This window comes from Eucalyptus grandis, chromosome 1 (assembly GCF_016545825.1).
Source record: "Eucalyptus grandis isolate ANBG69807.140 chromosome 1, ASM1654582v1, whole genome shotgun sequence".
Classification (NCBI taxonomy): domain Eukaryota; kingdom Viridiplantae; phylum Streptophyta; class Magnoliopsida; order Myrtales; family Myrtaceae; genus Eucalyptus; species Eucalyptus grandis.
Window position 1 is genome coordinate 21,413,784 of NC_052612.1, and position 14,080 is coordinate 21,427,863.

Sequence of the window (14,080 nt, forward strand, 5' to 3'; positions counted from 1 at the left end):
GATCATCTGATGCAAAGTTCGCTCACTTAAATAGGGGCGGACAATCGACACAAAATTGCTGCTCTGTCGTTTTCTTCATCGTTAGGTTGACATGAAGGGGATTCGTACAAATCAAGATTCATATAAAAGGAATTCGGATCAGTTTTATGCGATTCAAAACCTGTGGAGTTTAAAATATTATTTATTTATCAAGGACTCGCATTAGCTAAAACAACCCTCACAAATTGCATATATTGCTTTGTTAATAATTAATCGGATAGAAACCATGGTGACATCGTTTGGTGGAATCGAAATATTCGCAGGATCCGGTCATAATATGTATCATTCAAACAAATTGTTAAAATTTCTGGAGTTATATGTTCTTGAAGAGCGGGTATAACTAGAAAAATTCTTACTCGTTGGTGTCACGGATCCCTTAATTATCTATCTAGTTTTTTTTTTTTTGGTAAAATTTATTCAGAAAGGACTAATAGAGGACATTCCGTTAGAAGAAGCTGCTTATATTTCGTTTTCAACGTACCATTCGAACCTCATCGAGAAGCTTTAGTTGGTTCCAGCTTGAAGTTCAGATGCTTTTTTTGCGAAACTCATAACCAACTTGATTGTGAGATTTCGACCAATTGAACAACTTCTTGGCAAGCGTTTGACCATTCTGTTTCTCTCGTATCTTACGCATGCCCGTAGTAGGTTCATGATAATGTCCTCTACTATGATTCTTGTTCCTTATGTTTGTCGTGCTATGTTTCATGTTCCATTTTTAGAATGTGTTGGGGCTAAAATACGTATGCTGCCACCCGCTCGAGGTTAATACATTCAGCGCATTTGAGATGACACTGAGCTCTAGTTTCATGTTTCCGTCTTTGTAGTCTTTTAAAGTTTGGATTTGATGTCGATTAACTTTTAACATCATACCCAACTTGGGATTGACCCAGTGGCAGAGGCGTTCTAGTTCTTTCAGCGCAAGAATCTTTGATTGCGTGTATGATTTCTAATTTAGGGAACTCAAATTAGAAATCATTCACGCAATCATAGATCAAATTATTGCAACAAAATGATCCTGAATTCTAGAAAATTCGAGGAGGAGTTTCGGAAAAGAAAAAGCTAAATTTCCAAGTAATGGAAGATGGAGCATTGAAATTCCGTGGGCGATTGTGCATACCCAACAATGCAGAACTTAAGGAGGAAATCTTATCAGAAGCACACCAAAGCATTTATAGCATACATTCAGGTAGATCGAAGATATACCGGAATCTCCAACAATATTACTGGTGGAATGGCATGAAAGTTGATATCGCCTAGCACATTGCCAAATGTTTGATGTGTCAACAAATAAAGGCATCACACTGCAAGCTTGTTGGATTACTTCAATCACTAGAAATCCTAGAATGGAAATGTGAGCACATCACAATGGACTTCGTCATGGGACTTTCAAAGAGCCAAAGAGGTCATGATTCTATTTAGGTGATAGTCGACATGGCGACCAAGTGAACCCATTTCTTGGCTGTACAAAAAAATTTATCATTGGAAGAATACGCAAGACTTTATGTCCCATAGATAATTCATCTTCACAGAGTACCGGTCACGATTACCTCGGATAGAGATCCCAAGTTCATTGCTGCATTTTGGAAGAGCCTTCAAAGGCCATAGGAACGAAACTTCGGTATAGCACAACCTATCATCCATAAATAGATGGCCAATCAAAAAGGACGATTCAAACTCTTGAAGACATACTATGAGCTTGTGTACTTGATTTTAAAGGAAGTTGGGAAGAGCAATTAGATCTTGTCGAATTCGCCTACAATAACAGCTATCGCAGAGTATCAGAATGGCACCATTCGAAGCTTTGTATGGACAAGCTAGCAGAATCAGGGAAAGAAGGATCACGAGCCTAGAGTTAGTCCAAATATTAATGGACACAGTGAAAATGATTTGAGAAAGACTTAGGATTGCTCAAAGCCTCCAGAAAAGCTACGTGGATAGATGACGAAGATCCTTGGAATTTCAAGTAGGTGATCACGTCTTCCTTAAGGTGCCATCTATGAGAGGTACATTGCATTTTGGTAAGAAAGATAAGCTAAGCCCAAGGTATGTAGGACCCTTTAAGATTTTAGAAAGAGTAGGGAATTTGGCCTACATGTTGACACTTTTACAAGGACTCGTTCAAGTGTATGACGTATTTCACGTATATATGTTAAGAAAGTAAGAACCCGATTCGGCACACATGCTAAACTTCAAAGAGATCGAAGTGGGTAGCAAAGTGTTGTATGTTGAAAAACTTGTGCTAATCACGAATTTAAAGGAGCAAGTGCTACGGAATAAAACCATTTCCTTAGTTAAGATTATTTGGCAACATCATGGTATGGAAGGAGTAATATGAGAAAGTGAGGATTCAATGAAGCTCCAATATCCACATTTATTTGAGGAATCAGGTATGTCTTTAAATTTTGAGGATGAAATTTCTTTTAGAGGGGAAGAGTTGTGACATCTTCAATTTGGACCCTCATATAGACCATAAGGATTGGACTAAGGATTGGTACGCTATTAATAAGGATAAGTTGTGACTCAATCTCAGGGATTTGTTCATGAGCTAATTAGCTGATTAGGGACAATATGACTCATGATCAGGGTTGTGATAGACCAGAATAGTCGATCATGAAAAAGGCCGTTTGGCCATAAGGATTATTGTGGACGATCACATGCCATCACAAGTTGATCAATGGATGGGTATAGATCGATTTGGCTTGAAGATATACTAGTCGCCAGTGACGCTGTATGGTCAATGTACCGCTTGTGAACAATCCTAATCTGATTTCGAATCACTGTAAATTCAAGGCAAGTCAATTGATTCTACTCGATTACATGACAACCGAGAGTCTTTCATGAACAGACCGGGCTCAAATAAAAGTCACGCGTAAAACCTTGAAAGCATCAAACTTAGAGTAAGTTTGGCCACACGAGCTCCACCAATGGTGCCCAAATTCGCGTATGTCATGTTAAGACTGTTTCTAATCGAAACTTAGTCACAAACCCCTGTCTAATTTTAGCTATCAATTGTAGATGTTATTAAAACATTCTTATCCAATTGAAATGATATTGGTGAGTCCGTTAGTGCATTAATTGGAGAAATGTGCTAATTTAATTATAAAGACTTTAGTGGCTCTAGAAATGAGACCAATTTAGCTTCTTGAGATTTAATTGAGACGAGACAAAATTCTTGAAAGCCAATAAAGAGGAAAGGGCGCCCATTAGGAGGAGACCACTTAGTTTGAGCAACAAATCTAGTTCTCTTGTAATTAGATACATTATTGGCCAATGAAATTTGTAAAGCAAGCTCGGACAAAATGTGTGGTGGAGATTTAATCTTATCATTCAAGCCAAGAAGCCATGATGGACTAAGGACGATAATAGAGATTTCATTAAATGCTTTATGGACACCCATCTTCTCATTTCATTCTCTTTCTTAAGTTCTCTTTTTTTCTCATTCTCTCCCTGACTTGGCCGATCCCCTCTCCTTTCTTACCCTCACTTGCCCCTCTCCCTCTCTCTCGGCTAGCTTACCTGCTGCACCGCCACTCGCCCGATCGTCACCATGCCACCTCACCGCCACTGTAGTTGTCGTCGTTCTTGCGTCATTCTATCGCCTGCCGTCCTCACACTGCCATTGTGTCGTGAGCCTCGAGCCACCACCAACTACCCCTCATCTTTGTCTTAGTTATTTGTAGATTTCCTAAACGTTGGCTAAGCCATAGCGTTACATAACTCGAATTTCGATTTGGAGCTATCCTAGGTAGATAAACTCATGTGATTAATTTTATATGATTTGTTTATGATGTGCTTGAACTATAAGATTCAAAAATAGGTGAGAAATGATTAAGTGGTTGTCGAGATTGTCCGGATCATCGTTGTTAGTAGGAATGGACCATTTTTTTTTTTTTTTTTTTTATTTGGTCAGAAGGAATGGACCATTTATGTGTATGTTATTGCTCGGCCCAAACAAATTGCCATGATGGTTGTATATGGTTTGTTGATTATCAATACCTAGGTTTAGTTCTTAAGTTTGGTTGTTAGGATTGGATGTGTGATCTTATGTGATGCAGATTAGTATCGTTTTCAAGACTTGTTTATAGTTCTCTAGATGTAATCTTTGATTGTCTCTTGTATTTCTACTTTAATTGTTAACTAAGCTTAGACACTATGTGTTGTATCTATTGTTGGATGTGTCTTCATTATGTGATGCTATTATGATTGGTTGTAGAGGCTGTTATTGATTTCTAGGTGTGGTCTTCGTATATTGTTGTCCATAAGTCATGGTTGATGCTTGAAACCACACCGAGCCTCTAAAGTTAGAATTGCATTGGTTCTTGGACATGTGTGGAAGCATGCCAGGCTGGGTCACTCTCTTGGTTTGGCAATATTGAGGCGTATCGTCCGATTCGAGTTTGACTTAGGCCGGTGCTCGAACGTAATGGGTCAAGTCACGGTTCTCATTTCATGCTCGGCATATTTTATCTGTACATTTTCGATAGGTCATGAGTTACACATCACTTGGCACGCTCTTGGGGCATTCATGCTTTGGCCTAAAGTGGAATATAAAACCGGTTGTGTGCTTAATTCGTATGATCACACGAAAAATTCCGTCACCGAAGGTTTCGAGGGAAGATATTGCCATCGAGAGACATTGGAGGGTGACCCTCGAAGGTTTTCGGATGCCTTTCATGGTGATGGTTACGGAACGATGCTCAAAAGGATACTCGAAAGTGTTCAGATGCCGTACTTGATGGGGTGAGACGATATCCCGGAGATTTCTAGAAGAACCGAGGGTTCCGATTATGTATGTTAATTAAATTGACTCGATATGGTATAATATTATGGGGTATTATATGATTCTCGAGGTGACAATGCATGGAAAGCATTTGTGAGTGAGGTGCATACTTGTGAAGTGATTTTGTGACACGTATGTATGTTGTATGCCATTGTTTATGATGCATGAAACGTGGGCATACTTTATTGGTCATTTTTATAATATGAGAAGGCTTGTGTACAAGTTAATTTTCATAAATTGTGACGTAAGAGGCATGCGAACATTTTAGATGACATTATTTAAGGAGCCATGTTGTATGACATTTTAGAACTTTGAGGTCGTTGTATGACACATGTGAATTTTTTATGCTATTAAATGTGACTTGTGAAGCACGTGTAAATTTTTAATATCATTAATTGGCACATATAGAATTGTTATGAGTATGTGATGTTCCATAGATTCTAGATAGAGAGAGTAATCTAGATGGCTAAGGATTCCCTTCCATATATATATAAAATTAGGTCAAGCATTTGTAAGGTTTCGATGCAAGGCATCTGCCTATACGAGATTTAGGTTATTTAGTTATTGAGATTTCAACTCATTCATTATTGTTTAAACTTTTTCAGGCCAACAGGTATGAATTCTCTGCTTGCTTGTTTCATGTGATTTTGGGGTCCCCATGACTATGGAGGTTACAGTGATGGACGTGTTTATGGAGGATACTACATTTCGAAGGATCACTACTACTGTTTTGGTGGATGAGGGCTACAACGATCTCATCCTTCAAAGCTACTGAGTTTGGTACGCATGGTTTGATGGGGATCTTTTCGGGCCCCTCCATGGGTTCTACGGACCGCCTAGAATAGATGAGGATGATGGTTAGCCCGATAGCCCAGTAGGTGATGACTAGATAGTTGTTCCTTGTAGGGGAGTTGCTTTTGGTTAGTATTTCGCTAGAGAAGATAGACTCCCCTTAAAGCTTGTGAACCCATCTCCCTTATATCTTTTTGTGGGATGAAATCAGAATGGCCCCAAAGAGGTCAGCTTGTAATTATAACCGATATATTAATGAAGCATATATAAGTTGTATAGTGTATGTGTGTTTTCCTTATGATCCAGTGTTGTTGTTTTTGGGTGCTGAGTTGCACGCTTTCGCATGTGCTTAATTGAAAGATTAAAACCAATGGGATAGCGAAGCTTCCTGAGACGTCGCAAATTAATCCCCTAGCAGATGTCGAGTTTCCGCGACGAGGGAAGATTTGGGACGTGACAAATTTAATTCCACATTATTTGTTAAGTTCCTTGAGATCACCTATTCACCTCTTCTAGGTGATACTGCTAGCCTTCCTCAGATTCTACCTCTGGGATCAAGCTTCTCTATTACTTGGACGGCCTAGCATTGACTTCGAACAGAGGACCATCCTTGACCATTACATGGAGTCCTTGGCCAACTTTGCGCCCACTGCTCTCTCGAACTTGATCAAACAATGTTACGGGGAACCGGAAGCATCAACCTCTTGCGCAACATCTCGAACCCTTTCCATAGCTCTTCGACATAGTGGTCGCATGGAGTTTCATGTGCCTTGCTATGGATCAAACCCCATGCGTTCTATGCCATATATTGCCGCTTTTATAACAAGCTCAACCCTTTCCAAACCTTGACGTGCCCTGAAATGAGCATGGAATTGCTGGGGTTGCCTCCGCTAGGCACGCAAGATCTTCCATCTTCTGTGCTTCGAAACCCTTCCACATCCCCCCCACGGCAAAAAAAAAAAAAAAAAAAAAGAAGAAAAAGAAAAAACCCTTTTGGTAGCATTGAGAAGCCACTGTATGAATCCTTTATGGCCCTAAGCATGAATAAGTTCAAGCGGGTATTGGCGAATTGATTCTATAAGCATGAAAGAGATGTTATAGACTCCACATCCAAGCTATGTTTGATCCGATCCGTTGGTCCACTGATTCCTCCATTGTTGCTTGGTCAAAAACCAAGAAGATGACGTTGGTGTTGATACGTGGAAATCCGACGAGAGGTGCATCGAGTGGTTGGATTGACAAGTCACTTTGGTAATTTACGTGTCGTTTAGTAGCATTCTTGTCCTTCTAGCTGAGTAGTAGGCAAAATAAAAATTTATTGCATAAACTCATTGAATAATAATAGGTAATCAGAGATACTTTTGCAAGGAAAAAGTATATAAAAAAAATGTTAAACCCATTGCATTTGTATCAAATTAGTCATAAACGTTTCAATTAGATCAATTTAATTCTAAATTTTTTACATTTGTACCTCATTCGGCTAATTTTAGCTGAAAATCACTAACATGGATGCTAGTTGTCCTACATAATATGATCAGTGCTAGAACAAATTTTACCATTCTTTATATTTTATGGAATTTTTATTATTTTTTATTTTTTTCATTGCGGCGTAAGGGCTTGCAAACCCTCACTAGATCCAGTGAGGGCAACCCTCACCTAGCTGCAGGGGTCGAGCCCTCACCAAATCCGGTGAGGGTGACCTGGCCTAAAGCGCATAGGTTGATCCCTTATGGCTTGGGTGCTCGCTTGGGTAAGGGTTGCCCTCGTCGGATTTGGCAAGTGCTCAACCCTTGCGTCCTAGGTGAAGGGCTTGGTGGCCCTCACCCTCGGTTAATGATGGCCCAAGCAAGGACTATGACCTTCACTAGCAGTCGACAAGGGCTTGCCCTTTGCTAGCCACAATGAAAAAAAATGAAAAAAGACAAGAAAATAAATATTTAAAATTGTAAATTTTGTCCATGTTAGCGCTAGTGGTACATGTAGGATGCCCAGTGTCCATATTAGTAATTTATAGTCAAAATTGAACGGATAGACTGTAGTGACATAAATGCAAAAGATTTATGACAAAATTAGTTCAATTAAAAAGTTTGGAATTGAATTGACATTAATGCAATAAATTAAATAACTTTTTGGTACTTTCCTCTTGTTGTAAAAACATGTTAAGTAATACGATAAATTGTTATCGAGTGTTGAATATGATCTAACTTATTTAATTATTCAATCATCGGGCATCTCTAGGTTGTAAATGAATCTTTAGCATTTGCTAAACTAATTATACTAGACTAGCCCTGACGATCGTGCTCTAAAATGCAATTGATATGTAGCTTCTCTCGAGAAAGATGACTGATCAAACTTGATTAGAATCTGTGTTGGTTCCATTGTCAATGGAGAGAGAGAATTTCCCAAAATCATCGCTAATGCATGGCATGATCTAGGCCAACGATAACGGGTTCGATTTCTCCCATGGCTAACTCAAATTTAAACGGGAGGGCATGACAGTAGAATACTGAATGAGTTTTCCTCCAAGTGGCTGGCTAATTATGGCGTATCTAGAATAAATAAACCACGGACTACAAAATCGAATCTTGTCATATTTTACGAAATCATCAACATGGTACTAGTGGAAAATGAAGAAAACTCGGCCTGTCAAAATGAATCCAATTAATTATCATTCGTGCATGCTCATAAACGAATTAATTCGGTAACTTAATAATATTCCTTTAAACAGGTTCAAAGACAAACAAAAATGTTTCTACGATTCGTGAAGCGGTCAGATTGGTCTTCAAAAGATGGGGACGGACAACTTCCGCAAGCGCTTCAAGAAGAAATAGAAGAGCACGGTCTTCGAGTGCCATGGTGTCCACAACCAAAGGTCTTATCTCATTCCGCCACCGGTTACTTCGTTGCTCATTGTGAATAGAACTCGATCCTCGAGACCATATGTTTGGGTGTGCCATTGATAGATCAGCAGCGGACTGGCCAGCCAACAAATGTGAAACTTATAGAGGATGTGTTCAAGATAGGCGTTAGGCTAAGATCAGTTCAATGATCGGAAGAATGCATCGGAGAAATCCTTGTGGGTCTTAGGTTTGAGGAGTTTAGGGACAACTTTGTAGCATTCAAAGAGGTTGCTTGAAACATGTTGGGCCACAGCGGCTGAGGCATGAGCATCCAACTTAGCTCCATTGACAAACTCAGCACCATAGATGCTCATTCAAGTCAAGGCAAAATTTGGTAATTACATGCTTCGATGGGTCAAGAATGATGTTATTGACCAGGTTTCCGATTAAAGAGTTATCGATTCACTATAATAGTTGCCAATTTCAAAGTTAATCTGGTACATAGTGATGGGAGGTTATTTCGGACAATTCCCACTGATATTTGATGAATTCCAAGATAGTTATATTCTGGCCAAGGTTGGTGGACAAATTTTGAAGACAAACCCCAAGGTTGAAGAGTCAAGAATTCAAGTCTCCATGCAAGTTCTAGTTACTAAGTCTTTATTTGCATTTTTTAGTCACTAGGTGTCTTTATTATTATGTAAGTTTAAAGAGTCAAAATTCTAAGTTTCTATGTCTTTAGTTACTTTCTAGTTCCCATGTGTCGCGACCTACCCTCGGGGGGAGGGAACAGGTTTAGGAGTATTGTCTAAAGGACGGGCCTAAGGCCCACGATTAGACGCGGGCTCTCCCAAGCCCATACCTCGCGTGACATTGGGATATTTTTTAGGAATTTTGCACAAAAGGAGTCGCCACTAGCCTATTGGGGTTGGCTAGAAACCAAGTGAGGCATGGGAGCGTGCCTCACTTCCTACGCAACCAGAGAATTTAGGTTCGGGGACTTGATTACACTAATTAACCAATTAGTGCCCTTTCGGTACCTAATCTTGTTCATTTTAACAAAATGATTTTTGGCAGGCAGTTTGAATTGATTTTATGTTTATCCACTAACGTGCGATGTGATCATGCGGGTGCGCAGTCATTAAAATAACAATTAGCAACTAAGGAAAACATTAAATAAATTGCATGAGAAAGCAAAGAATTAATATTATAGAGATGACAAATGCTAAACCTGACTAGACTAAAGAGAAGCCAAACTCCACACATCAATATTGTGCACTCAAAGACAATTGTCCCTAAGGACGGTTGAAACCCTAAGGTAAGGCCCCAAAGGCTTAGTCAATTTTTAAGCACAACTCTAGAGTTAAGAAACTTCCATTTTATTATTATTTTTTAAAAGCTTATAAAATCTTTTTGTAAAATTTTTCAAAAGAAAATATGAATTTCCTGACATTTTCCAATTTTTTTGATTTTTTTAATAAAAAAAACTCGAATTTTCAATTTTTTTCTTTTTAATATTAATATTTTTTTTAAAAAGTTAATATTATTATAATCAGAAAAATGGGTCCGGACCGGTATACCCAATCCGGTCCTCTGGCTTGACACAAACTCGGAGTAAAACTAAAAAAAACGAAATCGATTTCTTAAGACCCATTTTTTGTTTCTTTTGTTTTTTCGTTTTTTATATTAATATTAATATTTTAATCGATTTTTGTCTTTTCCCTATTTCATCTTTTTACTACGTCTCTTCCCTGCGACTCCTCTTCCCGAAGCTTACTTTTGGGTTTCACTTTTTCTGCAATTTTCTTTTTCTTTCCTTTTTTTTTAACTTCATTCCTTTTGGCCTTCTTCCCCACAAATTTTCCTCTCCGAATGGCTTCTTTTCCCTTTTGTCTTTTCCCACTTTTACATTTTTTATTTTTTCTTTCTACCCATCTTCTTTTCCTTCTATGGTTTCTTCCCACGCCCGACACTGGCCATTGAAGCTAGCCCGCACACCAGCACCGGTCGGAGTAACTAGCGCCAACCGCCGTCGGCAACCACCACCCGACGGTCGTCCACTCGACCGGCGTCGACCGCCCGGCCATTTTCTCCGGCAACCAACTGATATTCTCTTCGGCGCGAAGGAAAACACTTGCCGATTCGACAATACATGGCCACTTCACGAAAATGACACCAAAGCACAGCAACATACAAGACTCGAACATCGAACAACCATTACAACAGTAAAGACGGGTTGATCTCCGGTTTAAACACGTGCTAGTCTTCGGCCTTCTCTGAGGCATTTCGTCGAACATGTAGGATGCACCGGTTAATGAAGGAACTCAGTCTCACTTGGGTCATAGATTTGGGCAAGCATCAACACGACACGCAAATACATCTTTGGATTTGGCTAAACTAGCTCCCAAATCTCGTTAAACCTACTAAGGGTGCGTTTGGGAAAACTTTGGGGGAAAGTCTTTAGGTAAATGCAAACACCTTTGAGTTAAAGGTATTTTTCAAAATGCAATCGTGTTTGGTAAATTGTACTTTGAAAGCCCTTTGTGAAACACTTTGAGCAAAATAGTGTTTGGGAAATTATATTTACAAAGCATCTTTATGTAAAAAAAAAAATTATCAAAAGAAAAATTAAAAAAAATTGACCGGCAAGGGCAGCGAACTCCGGCGACCTCCGGCGAACCTCCGGCGACCTCCGGCGACCTCGGATTTGGGGGGGCGAGGTCGCGCGACGCCGTCGCGACCTCCCGCGACCCCAGATCTGGGGCGATGAGGCCCGACGACCCCGGATTTGGGTCGTGGCGGAGTCGCACGACCTCCCGCGACCTCCGGCGACCTCGGATCGGGAGGCGGCGGGTCGCGCGACGCCGCCCTCGACCTCGGGCGACCTAGATTCGGGCGTCGAGGTCGCGGGAGGACCTCGCCGCCCGAACTGGGTCGCCGTAGGGTCGCGCGACCTCGCCGCCCCGGATCTGGGGCGGCGAGGTCGCCCAACGCCGCCGCGACCCAGATCGGGGGCGGGAAGGTCCTCCCGCGACCCTACCACCCCGCATCCGGGTCCCTAGCGACCTGACCTGCCGCGACCCACCCCCGGCGTCGGTCGCGTCACCCCCGACGACGGTCGTCTGGGCGACGGTCGCCGGCAACTGCCTGCCTTTCGCCGGCGACTGGTCGAGGAAGAAGAAGAAGCTCGCCCGGAAGAAGAAGAAGCTCGTGGAAGAAGACGATGAATAGTAAGGGCGAAAACGAACAAACGAAAAATAAACGAGGGTAATTTGGGAAGGAAATTTTTTTTTTAATCCTCAAGCTCAGCATTTTCGGTAAGCTGAAAGCCCAAGGCAGCCCCCACCCTGCCTTGGGCTTTCAGCCTTGTGAAAGCACGCATTAGGGGAATGCTGACCCAAAAACGAATGCCAAACGGGCTGGCATTTGCCCAAGGATGTTTAAGCCTCCAAAGGGCTTTGGGAAGTGGTTCCCAAACGGAGCCTAAGCCCATTGCTCACAACTCACGGCCATTTCAACGCCAACTTCTCTTCTCATGAACATTTAGTCATTTACACACACTTTTTCCAGTAAACGGAGAACACCCATGGATTTACAAACCAACGCACTTGATTTTCAAACAGAAAAAATGCACGGCCATAAACTCACGTCTCAGGGAAACAAACGTACACTACAAGAACTAAAGTCAAAAGTTATGACTTTTCTAAAATAATCAGATGTTTTGATTTGAAAGACCCTCTTCGAACGAGGAGGCAGCTTCGCAGTCGACTAGCATGCACAGCACAGAGACAGGTGTACATAGTTTTCGTTCAAGCGTTTCATCAAGCACGCAACGGGCAAGAAATGAGGAAAACGACGCTGGCCACTTCTTAGGACTCAGACTTAGACCTAGACCTGAGCGAACACATGGAAACGCTCAACATCAAACAAATTGACTCAGCTGGACACAATAAACTCAAGAATCAGAGAAAACTCGCTTGGCTATTCCATCACCAAAACAGGGCAGTTCCGAGAGAGTTCATGGGAAGGAATTTCAGTCATAAATCCCTACTCGGCTCGAAGATGGCAGCGCGAAGGCCAGTTCGAGACAAATCGAACTTCAGTCGACCACCTCGCGATATCCCCGAGCCGAGATCCTCGGGAGCAAACAATTTAGACAAAAAGGAAACTCGCCTGAGAATGCCGAGATTTGGGAATGAAAAGTTTTGCTCTCGAGGGCGTCGGCTGGAAGTCAGCAATTGGCCTCGAGGAGGGGCGAGCAATACTCCACCCAAGTAGCTTCTAGCTTTCTCCCTAGTCGTCTCCTTCTCTCAAGCTCGCTCCTTACTGTTTTTTTGTTGTTGCTGTTTTCCTCTCGGTTCCAGTCCTCCTCTTTTTTTCGCTCACTCTCGGTCTTATACTTCCTGCAGGTATCCCCGAGTGAAGACCCCCTGCCGTGCCAGCTGGTTAATCGGTCTGCTTCCTCGACCCGCGGATCGCGCCGAAAGCCCTACCATGCCGATCCTCTGCCTCGCCTTCTCTTCATCTTCCCGTTTCCTTTCTTTTTTTTCTGCAGGAACTTGCGAAGACCACGGCCAAGCCAGTTGCCGGTCGGCTGCTCCCGACCCGCGGATCATGCCGCGCCCCTGCCACACCGATCCTCTGCTACTCTTCTCGTCGCTGTGCTGCTACCTTGCTTTCTTTCCGTCTCCAGCTCTCTGCTTTTTGCAGGTTGTGCAGGTCGTGTGAAGACTGAAGGAGGGAGAAGACCGGATGCGGGCCGGGCCGAAAAAGAAAAGAGGTTGGGCCGGCCCAGCACGCGGGAGGAAAAGAAAAGGAGAGACGGGTCGGGCCACAGCCGAATCAAGCCCGACCCAACCATATTCTTTTTTGTTCGTTTTTTTTTAAATTAAAGAATATTAATTAATTTTTTGTGATTAATTCCTAATCTTTAACGCTACTTTAAATTAATTAACTTATGTAAAATTTAGGTGTCAACACCATGTCTCTAATGTTTTAATAGTTCTCATGTTGCCATCTCTCCTACAAATAGAGGAAAGCTCTCATTGTAATGCGAACTAGTTAAATAAATGGAATTCCTCTTCATGAGTTGTATTATTAATCTGATTTTTAATCCAAGTTTCTCGGTGGTAACTCAAATAGTTCTTAATCCTTGGCCGGTGGAGCAATCCTTACCTTGGTGGTGAGCTACCATCTATCTAGTTATTTATTCTAGCCTGATGGGCTATTAACTTAGTGGCTGAGCACATTTCTAATGATTGCATCTTTGTGCCTGTGGTGTAAGGGCTCTCAGCCACGGAAAGTCCGGTGTGTGGAATCTATGAATTTGCTTTTGATTGATTCCTTTTAATTAGCTATTTCCTCTTCTATCTCCTCCTCCTTAGACGGCTCCCGAAGGATAAAGCCTAGAATGTGTGTTAGGAGCAGAGAGGAGAACTTAGCTATATATATGATAACATCTATTGGACCTATCCATCATATGTCACTGTTAGAGGATTAGGCCCATTATCAACCAAAACATGATAGTCTAGTCTCTGTGTGCACAATTAACTTGTCAAGTATTTGCAATTTTGGCGAACAGCAGAATCTTTTCTCTTTTCCAGAAATTTTTTTAGCACCTAGCTGA

The 14,080-nt window shown here is 41.6% G+C and overlaps 1 pseudogene; it reads left to right on the forward strand.

The window, feature by feature from the left end:
- Positions 1-5,480: 5,480 nt before the first annotated feature.
- LOC120296098 lies at positions 5,481-6,913 on the forward strand (annotated as a pseudogene).
- The last annotated feature ends 7,167 nt before the right edge of the window (positions 6,914-14,080 follow it).